Source organism: Anolis sagrei, chromosome 5, assembly GCF_037176765.1.
Source record: "Anolis sagrei isolate rAnoSag1 chromosome 5, rAnoSag1.mat, whole genome shotgun sequence".
Lineage (NCBI taxonomy): Eukaryota > Metazoa > Chordata > Lepidosauria > Squamata > Dactyloidae > Anolis > Anolis sagrei.
Window position 1 is genome coordinate 185,488,007 of NC_090025.1, and position 14,693 is coordinate 185,502,699.

Sequence of the window (14,693 nt, forward strand, 5' to 3'; positions counted from 1 at the left end):
GATCGTAAGCACTTTGGACATTCGTTCTATATGTTGCTTATTAGTGTAACAGCAATTATTATAAAGAAACATTAATCTGCTATCTAGTTGCCTATCCTTCTATATATGCAAATATCAATGCAGATTTATATATGGATTACATTGAATCATATGATTTTTTTGGTTTTTTGTTGTTTATTCGTTCAGTCGCTTCCGACTCTTCGTGACTTCATGGACTAGCCCAAGCCAGAGCTCCCTGTCGACCATGGCCACCCCCAGCTCCTTCAAGGTCAAGCTAGTCACTACAAGGATACCATCCATCCACCTTGCCCTTAGTCATCCCCTCTTCCTTTTTCCTTCCATTTTCCCCAGCATCATTATCTTCTCCTAGCTCTCCTGTCTTCTCATTATATGGCCAAAGTACTTCATCTTTGCCTCTAATATCCTTCCCTCCAGTGAGCAGTCGGGATTTATCTCCTGGTGTATGGACTGGTTTGATCTTCTTGCGGTCCAAGGCACTTTCATAATTTTCCTCCAACACCACAATTCAAAAGCATCTAACTTCCTTCACTCAGCCTTCCTTATGGTCCAACTCTCACATCCATAGGTGACTATGGGGAATACCATTGCTTTAACTATGCGGATCTTGTTGCCAGTGTGATGTCTCTACTCTTCACTATTTTGAGATTGGTCATTACTCTCCTCCCAAGAAGCAAACGTCTTCTGATTTCTTGGCTGCAGTCTGCATCTGTAGTACTCTTTGCACCTAAAAATACAAAGTCTGTCACTGCCTCTATGTTTTTTCCCTCTGTTTTCCAGTTATCAATCAGTCTGGTTACCATCATCTTGGTCTTTGTGGTGTTTAATTGCAACCCAGCTTTTACACTTTTTTCTTTCACCTTGCTTAGAAAGCTCCTCAGCTCCTTCTCACTTTCAGCCATCAACGTGGTATCATCTGCATATCTAAGGTTGTTAATGTTTCTTCCAGCAATTTTAACTCCAGCCTTGGATTCATCAAGCCCTGTACGTCACATGATGCGTTCTGCATACAAGTTGAATAGGTCGGTGAAGAGTATACAGCACTGCCACACTTCTTTCCCAATCTTGAACCAGTCTGTTGTTCCATGGTCTGTTCTTACTGTTGCTACTTGGTCATTATACAAATTCCTCATGAGACAGACAAGGTGGTTTGGTATCCCCCCACAAAGAACTTACCACAGTGTATTATGATCCACACAGTCAAAGGCTTTAGAATAGTCAAAAAAACATAAATAGATGTTTTTTCTGAAACACCCTGCCTTTCTCCATCATCCAGCGGATATTGATAATTTGATATTGGCCATATGATTATCTGGTCCAATTATCTGCTCTTTTGAAGACATCTAGAATGTGGGAATCTTCAAGAGATGGCTATCTAGCTTTTGCTGGAAGACTTTCAACAACAGACAGAACAGATTCCTTTGTTAAACTGCAGTTATGATTAGCAAGTTGGCCTTAGTATTCAATCACAATCTACACTCCAGTAACTTAAACTCATTACAGATTGAATATCTCTTATCTCAAATTTTTGGATTTCCCCCCTTCAGATTTTGAAAAATCAGTATTTGCATATACTTGTATATATATAATGTGATATCTTGAAATTGGGACCCAAGTCAAAACATAAAAGTCATTTATGTTTCAAATACACCTTCTACACCAAACCTAAAGGTAATTTGTTATGCAATATTTAAAATGTTTTTTTAAAACATAAAGCAATGTATGTGTCTACTCTAGCATCAGGAACCAAAGGTGTCACTATCTCAACCACCCAGGTAGACAATTCTGGAGTATTTCCAACTTTGGAATTCTGGATAAGGGGCGCTCACCTGTAAAACTAACCATGATTTCCTTGTTTTGCATCATTGTGGTTATCTCTTTTTTTAAAAAAAAAACACATCGTATTTGTATGTCATAGAATCATAGAGTGGAAGAGACCTCGTGGGCCATCCAGTCCAACCCCCTACCAAGAAGCAGGAAAATCACATACAAAGCACCCCCAACAGATGACCATCCAGCTCTGTTTAAAAGCCTCCAAAGAAGGAGCCTCCACTACAGTCCAGGGAAGGGAGTTCCACTGCTGAACAGCTCTCACAGTTAGGAAGTCCTTCCTCATATTCAGGTGGAATCTCCTTTCCTGTAGTATGAAGCCATTGCTCCATGCCCTAGCCTCCAGGGCAGCAGGAAACAATGCTGTTAATTACAATTAACAGCATTCAGAGTTGTCAGCACTGTCAAATATAAAGTGGACATAGTGCCAGGGTTAACTGTTCTGTATACAGTGATAGCTATGCTTTGCTTGTATCCCCTGTCTGTAGTGTGCCAGGTAGATTTTTCTTAAGAATGAGATGACTGACAGTAGTTTGGGGAGGGACATATTCTTGATTTTTCTCAATATACTTTGATTAGCCAAGGATGTTGATAATACCAATCTGCACTACATAGAATCATAGAATCATAGAATCAAAGAGTTGGAAGAGGCCTCATGGGCCATCCAGTCCAACCCCCTGCCAAGAAACAGGAATATTGCATTCAAATCACCACGGACAGATGGCCATCCAGCCTCTGTTTAAAAGCTTCCAAAGAAGGAGCCTCCACACTCCGGGGCAGAGAGTTCCACTGCTGAACGGCTCTCACAGTCAGGAAGTTCTTCCTCATGTTCAGATGGAATCTCCTCTCTTGTAATTTGAAGCCATTGTTTCGTGTCCTAGTCTCCAGGGAAGCAGAAAACAAGCTTGCTCCCTCCTTCCTGTGGCTTCCTCTCACACGTTTATGCATGGCTATCATATCTCCTCTCAGTCTTCTCTTCTTCAGACTAAACCTGCCCAGCTCCTTAAGCCGCTCCTCATAGGGCTTGTTCTTGTTATGAAGGTGCATGTTGCACCTCTAGTGTCAAGTGTTGCTACTAATGATATTGATAGACATCTATCCCAAAGCTCTCCTTGTGGTCTTACTTGGTTTGTAGGCCTCAATCCAATGGTTAATCCTAGCTAGAATAGATCTGTTGACATACTACTGAATGCTAACATTCATTTAGATTCAGGGAATTTAATTAAGTAAGGAATGCCAAGTGAAATTAAACCATAGAGAAAGCTACTGTTAATTGATTACTTGAAATAAGTAATTATTCATTCTAGCCGTTTTTTCCAACTGCATGGACATATTTGAGACTGCAATTCAGAACTTATTATGTGCAAAATTTGCACATTTTTTGTGCAGAAACAGCATTTTCCAAGCATCAACCAACCCTTTCTATTCAGTGCAGAAAAAAATCCTGTGCAGAAACTTTATCTTCTATGCAAAATCCCCATAAGTGAATATTTTGTGGGATTGTTTCCACCTTGAGTCCTCACAGGGAGAAAGGTGGGGTATAAATAAAGTTAATAATAATAAAGTAGATTCTGAATTGTGAAAATTCTGTCAACACAGGATTCCTCTAGTCAAGGTTTCCCGCCAATTGGGAAATCCATTTTTGACTTTCTCTAATTATTTTTTATTATTTTGTCCGTCCTTTGTTGAGAAGCATCCAATATCCTTTCAGAATGTTTCGTGATTTATTTACTAATATAAGTTTTCCATCCTAACATCGCAAGCTTCAAATGATTCACATTTCTCAGAAGAGGGAGGTTTACTTGCAGGAATTCACTCCTTATCCTGTGAGCAAAATTTATTTATTATTATTTCCTTGTTTGTGGTCAAATATTCAACAGAATCTGAGCAATTTAACATATTCCAGTAATTCAAAATATTTAAATCAAAACTAAGATATCCACCTGTGAAATGAAACAACCAGATCAGTTGAGTTTTGCATAAGTAAACAAAAACATTTTGAACCTTCTAGGGACCAATTGATAGTTATTCCAGAATACATCTAATATCACTTTATGGGGCATTACCAATATTTCTCACTTTCTGTCACCTTTTTGAGAAAGATTGCAAATGAAAACGTAGTAGTACAGGGTTCTGGGATGCTTGTGTGTGTGTGTTTGGGTTTTTTCGTTTTTTGCATTTTCACACTTCAGGGACTTGCAGTGTGTTTTGGTGTGAGATGTTGGGATCTTTAGGGGTTTCTCAATTAAGTTTTTCTGCTGCAGTGTTCCAAAGGCTAGTGTCAAATTGACATGAGTCTTGTCATACAGTTGTCAATAGAACACATATTTTTAAAGCCAGTAAGGAAGATCGGGCATATCAGCACACTATGCCTCTGATTCTCTTGCTTCCCCTAACATTAATTTCTGAGGGTTTTCAAAATGTTTTGAGGGGTAACTATGTGACAAACCTCATGTCTAGTTTTGATTCTGATTATAAAATTAAGTAAAGATAAAGGTCTTCCCCTGACATTAAGTCTAGTTGTGTCCAATTCTGGAGGTTGGTGCTCATCTCCAAGCGAAAGAGCCGGTGTGGTCCACAGACACCTTCAAGATCATGCGACTGGCATGACTGCATGGAGTGCCATTACCTTCCCACCGGAGCAATACCTTTTCAGAGCGGTATCTACTCACTTCTAGATTGGCAGAAGCTGGGGCTAACAGCGGGAGCTCACCGCACTCCCCGGATTTGAACTGGTGACCTTTCGGTCAGTAAGTTCAGCAGCTTAGCAGTTTAACCCACTGCACCACTGCACCTGTTATAAAATTAACAGAATGTAAATTTAATGGTGCAATATTTGCTCTGTAGTATGAATTGAAATTCAAGAGCCTATCTATCAGGAAAGGAGAAGAAAAATCCCACCAATATCTACCAAAATTGGTTAGTAATTTTCCTTCCTTCTCTACTTTCCTCCACATTTGAAGAACCTTTCTTCGGGGTTTCTGTTCCTTTGGCTTCCAGTTCAGTCAAAGCAGACAAACAGAATTTATCCACAAACTGAAAAAAGGGGGGTCCCAAGGGAAAGTGTATGCATGTGTGTATGTGTGTGTGTGAATGAAGGGCCCTCCAAAAGGCTGTAAAATTGTGCAGCATGATCCCTCTGAATCATGCTGTTTTCAATCTGCTGTGTGCCAGTTGGAGGCTTCAAGAGAGAGGAAAGGAGGGGGTGAAGGGAACGGATAATGCTGAGAAATGATAGAGTGGCTGTGACCTCCAAGCTCAAGCTGGAAATCCAAGACATTGATTTCACTTAGCATTCCTGCTGAGAAATCCGGCAGAGTTCAGTTGTAATAAAAGAACAAGATTCTGTTCTAATGGTAATGGCGTATGACAGACATATCACTTTGTCTGTCCTCCACAATACACAGAGATGGAAAGGGGCAGAGGGGGAGAAAGGGGGAAAGGGGGAGAGGTGCAGGGGACACCAAATTGGAGGAAAAGGTCGCCTGATCTGCCTGTGGAGTTGGGTGAGTGTTGTCTCGAGCTTTGAACTCAAACACAGTCACACACATATTTCTAATCCATTGTGATCTTTAAAGAACCTTTTGGAGAGTTCTTGGAAGGTAATTAAAATAACTCTTCTAAAATGGGCCAGAAGAAAGCTGGTTATAGTTGGGCAGGTGCTGAGAGAAGAAAAGGATTTAGCAGCAATTGTTCTCTTGCTTTGTGTGTGTAGGACATGAATACACAGGTGCTTGAAAGTTTCAATTAAAAAGAATTAGTTACCTTCTAATCGTTAAAAGTTATAGTTATGTTTTGAGAATTACAGTTGGCCTTTCACATTTGTGGGTTCTGCTTTTGTGAATTTGATTGCCTGAGGATTTCATTAGGAATCTCTAGGTCCTCAATCAAACTCGGTGATGAACTTCTGCCATATACGTTTGCTGGAGCACCTAGAGGTTCATAGGGAGAACACTTCTGTGGGCTTTGTCGAAGGCTTTCATGGCCGGAATCACTGGGTTGTTGTAGGTTTTTTGGGCTGTATGGCCATGTTCTAGAAACATTCTCTCCTGACGTTTCACTTGCATCTTTGGCAAGCATCCTCTGAGGTTGTGAGGTCTGTTGGAAACTAGGAAAATTGGGTTTATATGTCTGTAGAAGGATTCTAAGCTCCCAAAAACAGAGCACAAATACAGTGAGCTACCCTTGTCGATGGGACCACTTTCTGTGGTTTTACTTACTCCTGGTGAGCCCCTGGTGGTGCAATGGGTTAAACCCGTGTGCTGGCAGAACTGAAGACTGATGAGTGAGAGCTTAGAAGCTGGGGAGAGTGTGGATGAGCTCCCTCTGTCAGCTCCAACTCCCCATGCGGGAACATGAGAGAAGCCTCCCACAAGAATGGTAAAACATCAAAAACATCCAGGCATCCCCTAGGCAACATCCTTGCAGACCAATAAGTTTATCACATCAGAAGTGACTTGCAGTTTCTCAAGTCACTCCTGATAATAGAAAAATAATTTACTCCTGGATACACAGGAGTAAATTAGCTTATCTTGGTCCTCCATCATGATCCTATGATATACTTGGGTTGGAAGTTGACTTCTTCCTTTCAACTATCTGTAAAAGTGTATGAGAAAGTGACAAGAGGGAAATTTGGGATTTGATTGACATCAAGCCAGGGGAATGGAGACTCATCCCTGCCAGAAAAGAATCACAGTGTTTCTTCCTACTCCAAGCTTGTCCTGGATCTTGTATTTTTGGACCATGGTTGATTACTTAAACATAGTGGGTTACATTTAAATAATCAACTAATCAACTATTCACCCAAAATATAGGGTTTGCTACCAGCAATGGTTTCAGGTAATTGCAACAGGTCTTGGAACGTATTCTCCACAGATAAGAAGTTTTTACTATACTCACAACAGAGCATGTGGTAGTATCATGATTATGTGAACCAAATGATATTACATCCCATCTGGTCATGCAGTATAATCATGAAGAAGTAGGAGTATTAGTAGTAGTTGTTTAGAGCATTTATAACCCACCTTTCAGCAAAAAAAAAAAAAGCTGTGGTGGTGATTTACAAAGTGTTGGTTTGACAGTTTCCTATCCCCAATTTTGCACTCTATAAAAACTGCTTATCGTGATTTTTAATAACCTCAGGAAATATATCACAACATTTTAAGATAGCAAGTATTTTCTTTTCCTTGAGAATGAGAAGATCTTCAAGGGGATTCTCTCCTTCACAGGCCAAGGACCTCATCACATTGAGGTCCAAAAAGTGGGCGATAGCAAGGGGATTTGCCAGGCAGCATGGCAAATCCAGTGGGCAGCAGGGGAAACCGTCCCCCACATCACCCACATTGGCACTTTCCCCACCCTTGCTGCCTGTCTTATCTCCATGATGGCCCTGTTGTTGTCAGTGAGAACATGGGAAGCTTCCCTTGTACTCTGAGCAGTGTCCTAGGACACTTCCAGGATGCTGGGAGGATGGAGCCCTGCTGGAAGTAGCTATGTGTTGGCTCTGTCCTCCCAGTGTCCTGGAAGCATCCTAGGATGTTGAAATTGTCAATGTGATGAGGTCCCAAGAAGAAAACAGCCATGCATGAAGTATAACGTGTGCAGTGAGGGCTCTTGCATATTTGGCTATTGAACTCCCTCCCCAGGGATATTAGATCAGCCTGCTCCCTCCTGACTTTCTGAAAAAAAGTAAAGCTTTGAGCAAGCTTTTAAGAATGCAGCAGAATAGATAACACGGAACTATGAATGATGAGCATGGAGTGGCCAGATGATGTTACTGGATAACGTTTTTAATAGGATGACACCAATGATTATATGCTTTAATGGTTTGTATTTATGTTTTATGTTGTAATGTTGATAGTTTTAATGGCATTTTTATGAATGCCCAACATCAAATTGTGCTGATATGTAACCCGCCTTGAGACATCGTATGGCTGAGAAAGGCGGGATATAAATATCGTAAATAAATAAATTTAAAAAGTGCACATTAGCTCACAGATTTTTGCCCTTCTCTACCCAACACCAAACTTTGGGGTTGTAAAGTCTTTGGGTGCTGTAATCTGTGTGTATGTGTGCTGAGATGGAAGAATGTTGAGGAGCCAACTTTCCATGCAGGAAGTATTCAGTGTTTCTCTACCATCGTGCAAATAACCTTCAAGAAGCACTGTTTTGTTAAGTTCCCATCTGCAAGCCATTCTTAGGCTGGCACTGTGTGAGGAAAATACACCCAATTCTTCCAAGAGAGGAGAAAAGCCTCCACTGAGAGGCTTTTCTCCTCTCTTGGACAAGGTGTAAGCAAGTGGATCTCACAAAGAAGAGAGGGGTGTTTTTCACCTGCACAGTAACCCTTCAGGAGCTACTCCTCCTTTCATTTTCTGCAAGGATTGTTTAAAGTCAGCTTTGGCAGCAGAATAAAAAATGCTGGCCCTAAAATTGTAGAGAAGCAATGGTAAGAATCTGCCAAAGATCATCCTTTAAATCTATTTAAGACATGAGCACATCATTGGAAGCTCTTAAGACCTTGGCAGTTTCCATGTTGGCAAACTCTTTATCAGTGGTCTTCACCAGTTATTTGAACATTGGACTGGGAAACATCATTTGGCATCTGCTGCTCTTGCTGCTGTGCTTGTTCTTCTTCCTCCAGGTACGACTCTCAGCATTCAGTTTCACCTTCCCTCACCTTGCTTCACAGCTGTTGAGTTGCCAGATAGCTCTGTATTTCCAGGAGTGTAGCTACAAAGAGAGTGCAAAATGAGGACATTGCCCTCCAAATAAGCATACTGCCCAACTACATGTAAGTTTCTGATAGTCTCCAAATTTTTAATACTGAGATCACTTAAAATTTCAATTGAGCATTTAGAACTGCAATTTAAGCATCAAAAGAAGAAGGACAGGCAAAGTTATCAAGCACAGCAGATCAATCATAGAATCATAGAGTTGGAAGAAACCTCGTGGACCATCCTGTCCAACCCCCTGCCAAGAAGCAGGACAATTGTGTTCAAAGCCCCCCCAATAAATGGCCATCCAGTCTCTGTTTAAAAGCCTCCAAAGAAGGAACCTCTACCACACTTCAAGGTAGAGAGTTCCACTGCTGAACAGCTCTCATGGTTAGGAAGTTCTTCCTAATGTTCAGGTGGAATCTCCTTTCCTGTAGTTTGAAGCCATTGCTCCATGTCCTAGTTGTCTACATGTTCTAGTTGTGAACACTTTTCAGTTCCCTGCTGTATTTCTCCATGCAACCTCACTTTCCCATGGCAGGCCATAGATCACAATGTATGAAATGTCAGGCCTGTGCTCACTAAATCAGCAGTAATGCCCAATGATTTCAATATGGCTAAATGTCCAGAGTAAGCATGATTACAAATCTGCTCATAGTGGATAGTGGTTTCTATCAACTTAAAGAAAAGAAAGAAATCTTGACATAATTTTAGAATATACTTGTCCCAAAAAATCTACATTGCTTACAATTATAATTAAATTTGGGTAGTATCCTGTCCTTGTGTAGCATACCTCATCATCTCCAGATTTATGGGATTTTGCTTAGGCAATCCCTCGTAGCCCGAGGATGTTGGTCCTCCAAGTGTAGCGTCTTGGTGGTGGGTCCATAGGTGGCTGTGGAGCCCTATTCTTGATCCACATGTTCTCCTGCAGTGAGGACATCAGTTTCCAGGTGGAAGGTGGTCCTAGTCAGGGTTGGCTTGATGTGCCTTCCTCTTGGCACATTTTTCCCTTTCATTCATGCCTCTTCAAATTCTGCAGCACTGCTGGTCACAGCTGACCTCCATTTAGAGTGCTCAAGGGCCAAGGTTTCCCAGTTATCCATGTCTATACCACAGTTTTTAAGGTTGGCTTTAAGCCAATCTTTAAATCTCTTTTCCTGTCCACCAACATTATGTTTCCCGTTCTTGAGTTGCCCACCAACATTACATTTCCCATTCTTAGTGGATTTTAAGGCATCTTGAATTGTATCTGCAAACACACTGACAACTGGCACTCACAGATTCAAATGTTATTTACTCTGCACTAGTGGGAACAAATAAACTTTTTTTCGGTGTGTGTTGCTTTCTATTGATATCAATAAGCATTTAGTCATGCCACAAATCATGCCATAGAGCAAAAAAAAAAAACCAAAAAAACTTAACAGTCATGTTGCCTTGCCCCATGTGAATCTTCCTTCTTTATATTTTAATCTCACCTAAACATTGGCAGCATTTACCCACCTGCAGCATATCAACCTGTATCCCTTTGTAGTTTCCTTCACTTGAGGTGTTTGTGGACTCCCATGAATTTTTAGTGCTGGTTGTGATGTTAGCTAAATATCTCTTGATACTTGACAAAGTGCAGTGCATTGTCCAAAGCCTCTCCCAAATAAGGACCCGTTCAATGTGCAATGTAACAAGAGCTACCAATTCCCAGCTGCTTTCCTTTTAACCTCATTACGACCCCAGCCTTTTGCCCAAGTCACAGTTGTATCCCCATCAATGGCTTCAGCACACAGATCGTCCAAATCAATTTTTTTGTTCTTTTCGGCTTCTCCTGGGTAGCGATGTTACTATTTGCTCAGCAGAAACACCTGGGAGTTGCAAAAAAGAAAAGAAATTGTGATTCAAGCAAGCAATAAACAAGAATAACCAGCTGGACCTAGGAAGTATCATTCTCCGTTGAGTTCAATAGCCTCTCCAATGTTGCTTTGAAATTATCCTTAAACCGAGTGGGGAATTTGTGCTCTCATTATCTCAACTTCCCTGATCAACAAACTGAACTGTGGATAGCCAGAGAGAGGCCAGTCTTTCCTCTAGAGATAGAAAAGGTTTTAGACTAAAAGAGTTTGGGCATTATAAATCAGAGAAAGGAAAAAATATTTACAGCGGAGAATTATTATTTTGGCAAAGAGGATCTTCTGGATAGGATAGTACTTTAAAATGCTCAAGAAGTTTCTTTTTAGGGATAACAGTTTAGATTTTGAAGGTGATTGTGGCCCAGTGGGGTCCAAAGGTTGCAACTGTGACTCCAAAATAACCAAAGATCCAGGCACAGGAGTTTATGTGATTTCCTTTTCCACAAAATATTGCTCAGGAGAACAACTGTGATGTGATTGTTTAAATATTGGAATATAATTGTGGAAGGCAGGGTTCAAAATCATGAAACCCATGGGGTTTTTTTTTCTGTGTCAAGAGTGACTTGAGAAACTGCAAGTCACTTCTGGTGTGAGGGAATTGGCTGTCTGCAAGGGTGTTGACCAGGGAATGCCAAGATGTTTTACCATCATTGTGGGGGACTTCTCACATGTCCCTGTATGCAGAGCTGCAGCTGACAGAGGGAGCTCATCTGCACTCTCCCCGGATTCGAACCTCTGACCTGTTGGTCTTAAGTCCTGCCAGCACAAAGGTTGAATCCATTGCAATACTGGGGGCTCCGAGATGGAGTCCTAAATCATGGAGAAGAAAAGAGGTTTCCCATTCCTTTGGATTTTGGAGGATTAGGATAAAAAGAATGAAAGCTAATATGATAGAGCTACAAAATTGCACACATTGTGGATAAAGCAAATTGTGGGGGAGGGGGTGTTTTTGATATGAGAATACTGAAGCTCTGTCAGTCTTCAGTCCTGCGGGCACACAGGTTTAACCCATTGCACCACTGGGGGCTCCCACTGACGGAACTTGAGCAAGTCATGGTTTATTGTCGAAGGCTTTCATGGCCGAAATCCATGGGTTGTTGTAGGTTTTTCGAGCTGTATGGCCATGTTCTAGAACGCTTCTAGAATATGGCCATATATCCTGAAAACCTACAACAACCCAAGTCACGGTTTCTCAGTCTAAAGGTCCGTCCAGACAATACCTTTATTGCGGTAACTCCAGCAATAAAGAAGAGGCTGTCCAGACAATGTTCTGGAGAGTCCTGAATTAATTCTCTACAAACCAGGAAAACCCTGCTTTGTAGCAAATTAATTGGATAGTGGATTTATTCTACGCCTTCTTGGAAGGCGTGGGATAAGCCCCTATTTCCAGTGTCTGGACTGCAGTCCACACAACATTTCCATAGTTTTCCCGACTAAATTAGTCCAGAAAACTGTGGGAATACCCATCCCCCTCCCCCAAACCCCCAAACCCCTTTAAGAAGTAAAATAATTTACCTGGCCTCCAATACACACTTGTAGCAGCTCTTCCGGCATGTAGAAATAACACTACAGGAGAGCATGAGGGGGGGGGGGGGAATTTGGTAAGTTTATTTTACTTTTCTGGTGGCTTTGGTGGAGGGGGTAGGGCCTACAGATGTTCTCATGGGCCAATCCCATGAGAGCACCTGGACACCTACCCCAGAAAGTGTGTGCTTTCTGGGGTGTGTGTAAAGGAAAATCCATGTTTTTAAAAAGCGGATTCTCCTGGGATAAAGGCCTGTCTGAATCTGCCCTAAAAGAAAGGCAGTGGCAAACCCTTTTGAACAAATTATGCCCAAAAAGTCAGAAATGACTTGAAGGCACATAACAACAGCACAATCACTACTTCACTGGATTATTATGTAAGATCTGCTGGAAGACTATTGGCTGTCCTGAATTGTTTTGACTGACCAGTGCCATCACTTCAAGTTCTGAAGCAGAGTCTTGCTCCCTTGTGTAGTTCTAAATTGGAAGTGCCAGAGGCTGCTATCTGAAGCACTCTGTATAAAAAGTCTTTAGGTTTATTTATATCTTACCTTTCCTCAGAAAGAGTTGTCATCCAACCCACTTTTAGATTAGAAAGATAGTTGTAGTCTAGATTCTATGTGTCTGTAGACATTCTTGATAGTGAAATCAGAGGTTGGTTTTGGCACAGTCTGAGGGAGAGGAAAAACAGAAATACTGGGCATAAAGCAAGCAGAGGAAGAATATCATTTTATTGCAGATAGATATTGGACAGCAGGCCAAACTCTTACAATTTTATAGCCATTAGGACAGCAAATATTGTTGCGGCATCCAGCTGGCCAGAAATGCCTAACTAGGTCATAAAAGTGTAACTGTAGGGCAGCATGAAATCTGAAACAAAATGGAAGGAAATGGATTGTTGTTGTTTATCCCTTGCCAAAAATATTAACTCTTTGAAGAGCTGGAATTAATGTACAAACCATCAACATTTGAAGCAAATTTCACCACCTGCATTTTTGCATGCAAACATTTGATTGTCAGGATTCCTACATTTGAATGTTCTCCAGTGTGAATGCGGTTGGGATTGTCGACAGAATGAAAGAAGAAATATTTCTTCTTATTAGAAATTAACTGCATTTTTTAAAAAAAAAACACATCATTTCAAAACATGAATTTTGAAGTGTATGTCATCATTTGAACTCAAACTTTTTCAAGTCTACAGAATGTAGTGATGGAGACAAAAGGAAGGTATAGGAATTCTGCTTCACCAAGTGAAATTTTCCTTCAATCCCCAAATGTATTGCAGTGTAGAGAATGAACCATTGAAAGCTGATCTCCTATTTACTGTGCTCACATCTCCTTGGTAACTTTGTCCCTTTTCTTTGACTCAAATAAGTTTCTAAATAATCATCTGAAATGGGGGTTTTTTGTCTGTGAGTGTGTGTGTCAGGAACGACTTAAGAAACTGCAAGTTGCTTCTGGTGAGAGAGAATTGGCCATCTATCTGCAAGGACATTGCCCAGGGAATGCATGGATGTTTTGATGTTTTACCATCATTGTGGGGAGCTCCTCTCATGTTTACTGCATGAGGAACTTGAGGTGACAGAGGGAACTCATCCATGCTCGTCCCAGATTCGAAGCTCTGACCTGTTGGTCTTCAGTCCTGCCGGCACAAGAGTTTAACCCATTGCGCCACCAGAGCTCTGAAATGTTACATTACTGTAATGCAAGACATTTCAGGTCTGAAGGAAAATTGTATTGGAAGCAGAAGGCTCTAATTTTCCTCTCCTGTAGGTTGTTGTGTGCCTTCAGTTGTTTCCAATTTATGGAGATCCTAAGAAAAACCCGTTATAGGATAAGATTTGTTGCCTTTGCCTTCATCTAAAGCAGTGGTTCTCAAAGTGTGGGTCCCCAGATGTTTTGGCCTTCAACTCCCAGAAATCCTAATAGGTGGTAAACTGGCTGGGATTTTTGGGAGTTGTAGTCCAAAACACCTAAGGACCCACAGGTTGAGAACCACTGATCCAAAGCGAGAAAAGTGTGACTTTCCCAAGGTCACCCAATAGGTTTGTATTTGAGCCCTGATCTCCAGAGTTGTAGTCAAATACTGAAACCATGGCACCTGCGGCCTCTCCTATCTTGTGGGAACACTTATGTGATCACTCAACCTATTTGTGAAGAAAAGGCAGTGAAGAAAGCTGGTAGAAAGAAAATCAATTCATTTAAAACATGGTGCTAGAGACGAGTTCTATGAATATCATGGACTGCTAAAAAGACAAATAAATGGAATTACAGAGCAAACCAAGCCAGAACTCTCTGTAGAAGCCACAATGACTAAACTGATACTCTTGTGCTTTGGCCATGTCATGGGAAGACATGACTAATTAGAAAAACCAATAATGCTTGGTAAGATAGAAGGTGGCAGCAAAACAAGAAGATGGATGAACGCCATCAAGGAAGGCACATCCCTGAATTTTCAAGATTTGAACAGGGCTCTGGATCATAGAGTGACTTGGAAGTTTCTCATTCATATGCTCTCCATAAGTTAAAGTTAACCTGGCAGCAGTTAACAACAAAACAACAATCTCTGTGTATTCAATCACACAAGAGCAAAAATAGAGTAGCAAGCACATTATTTTTTCTTCTCATTATGGGAACCAGGTACAACATAGTTATTTGCCATCCAACCCCCGAAATAAGGAGCCCGCACAACAATATGGGATTA

The 14,693-nt window shown here is 41.1% G+C and overlaps 1 protein-coding gene across 9 annotated transcripts in view; it reads left to right on the top strand.

Moving 5' to 3' along the window:
* The window catches only part of SOX5 (SRY-box transcription factor 5), an 897,493-nt gene that overhangs the window by 799,173 nt on the left and 83,627 nt on the right, over positions 1-14,693 (top strand). The gene's annotated exons all lie outside the window — the stretch shown is intronic.